Source organism: Carlito syrichta, unplaced genomic scaffold (assembly GCF_000164805.1).
Source record: "Carlito syrichta isolate Samal-C Ts95f unplaced genomic scaffold, Tarsius_syrichta-2.0.1 Scaffold317479, whole genome shotgun sequence".
NCBI lineage: Eukaryota > Metazoa > Chordata > Mammalia > Primates > Tarsiidae > Carlito > Carlito syrichta.
This window is the reverse complement of record NW_007261575.1, coordinates 41,299-43,772: the sequence shown is the minus strand read 5'-3', so window position 1 is coordinate 43,772 and position 2,474 is coordinate 41,299.

Below are 2,474 nucleotides of genomic sequence, written 5' to 3'. Positions count from 1 at the left end.
CTCACCTCAGCCTCCCAAAGCGCGGGATTACAGGCTGAGCCACCAAGCCTGGCTTCAAATCAATCTTTTAGGTGCAAAGCACTTTCCATCAAAATATCACACAGTTCTTTGAAATCCAACACCTCTAGCCGGACGTGGCTACTTAGAAGGCTGAGGTGGAAGGATCGCCTGAGACCAGCCTGGGCTACATGGGGAGACCTCGTCTCTACAATAAATCCAAAAATTAGCCGGCTGTGGTGGCGCTTGCCTATAGTCCCAGCTACTTAGAAGGCTGGTCCTTCTCATCACCTGAGGCCAGCAAGTCGAAGTTGCTGTGGCTATGAGCATGCCACTGCACTCCAGCCTGGGTCACAGAGTGAGACTTTGAATAAAAAAAAAAAAGTTGTCTTTGATTTTACTTAAGTCTTTTTTTATGTCCTTCAGTAGGGTTTTAAAGTTTTCTTCATAAAACTTGCACTTGGCCGGGCTCGGTGGCTCAGCCTGTAATCCCACGCCTTTGGGAGGCTGAGGTGAGTGGATTGCCTGAGTCCAGGGGTTCGAGATCCGCCTGGGCAGCGACACCTCATCTCTACAATAAATAAAAAAAAAATCAGCTGGGCATGGTAGCACATGCCTGTAATTCCGGCTACTTGGAAGGCTGATGTGGAAGGATCCCCAGAGCCCAGCAGGTCGGAGCCCAGCAGGTCGAGGCTGCGGCGGCCGGGAGCGGCCACGGCACTCCAGTCTGGGCGACGGAGTGAGACTCCAACTCAAAACAAACAAACTAACAAAAAAAAAACCCTTGCACTTATTTCTTGTTAATTTTATTCCTACATATTTTATCGTTTTGTTGCTATTATAAATGGCTCTTCTAGAGCTTTGGAAAGAAGTAACCTGATTATCGGAAACATGGTAATGCATTAACCCTTTGATAGAAAGAAGGGAAATAAGCTAAAAACTGGTACGCTATTCTGAAGGTCTTTTACTGCATAAATATGGCACTTATTCCAAACAATGTATATATATTTTTGAGTTGGAGTCTCACTCTGTCGCCCAGGCTGGAGTGCAGTGGCACGCTCATGGCCACCGCAGCCTCAACCTGCTGGGCTCAAGCGATCCTTCTGCCTCAGACTTCTGAGTAGCTGGAACTACAGGCATGTGCCACCACTCCCAGCTATTTTTTTAAAATTTATTGTAGAGATGAGGTCTCGCCAACTTGCCTAGCTGATCTCGAACCCGTGGGTTCAGGCAATCCTCTCACCTCAGCCTCCCAAAGTGCTGGGATTATAGGCATGAGCCACCATGCCCGGCCTTCAAACAATATTTTTTAAAATCAGAATACACTGCCTCCTTACGTTTATAATTATGTTAGTTTTCTGCTTGTAGCTCTTGTCGGATGAGCTTTAAGCTAACACAAAAAGAAGCTGTCTCTTACCATTTTAGAAAGAAAATGCAAAAGAACACAGAAAGAAACACCCAATAAAATAAAAGTTTGGTAAAAGTTATCAATAGGAAAGAGGAAATAAAAATGATCAATGAACACACAAAAATGGGCTCACTCTCTCAAAGAAATGTGAACATTAAAAAAATTAGGAGCTATTTATTTTCTTAGGAGACCAACAAAAAGGAAATTGATTGATAATAAGCAGTGCTAGCAAGGGCATAGAGAAAGAGATCTCACATACCCTTGGTGGGATTTTAAATTGGAGATAGGCCAGTGCAGTGACTCACGTATATAATCCCAGCATTTTGGGAGGCCAATGTGAGAGGATTGTCTGAACCCACAGGGTTCGAGACCAGCCTGAGCAACTTGGTGAGACCTCATCTCGACAATAAGTCAAAAAATTAGCTGAGTGTGGTGGCGCGTGCCTGTAGTTCCAGCTACTTGGAAGGCTGAGGTGGAAGGATCACCTGAACCCAGCAGGTCGAGGCTGCGGTGGCCGTAAGTATGCCACTACACTCCAGCCTGGGTGACAGAGATTCCTACTAAAAAAATAAAACAAAAAAACTTGGAAGGCAATTTGGCAATATCTATCAAACTTTTGAATGCGCACACCTCTCGATGTAGCTGTACCACCTCCTGGAAACTCCTACAAATATGCTCACAGGAGCCCAAAAAGATCTGCGTGCAAACTGCCATATCCCTGAACTCCCTGACTCACTATCAGTGTTCCCCAGAACGCAATCAGAAGGAGTTCCTTCCAACTGGTTGGTCCCATATTCTATCAGTTGTTAAATATTTCAAATATAACCACACCATCTTTTTTGTGCTGAGTTACATGCTGGAAACAATTAAATGCTCAATACTAAGAAAATTGTCTTAAAAATGAAAAAGCAAATTGTAGAATATCATTATTGGGTTTTTTTGTTTGTTTGTTTTTTGTTTTGTTTTTTGTTTTTTTTTGAGTTGAAGTCTCACTCTGTCGTCCAGACTGGAGTGCTGTGGCTGCTCCGGCCACCGCAGCCTCGACCTGCTGGGCTCCGGCGATCCTTCC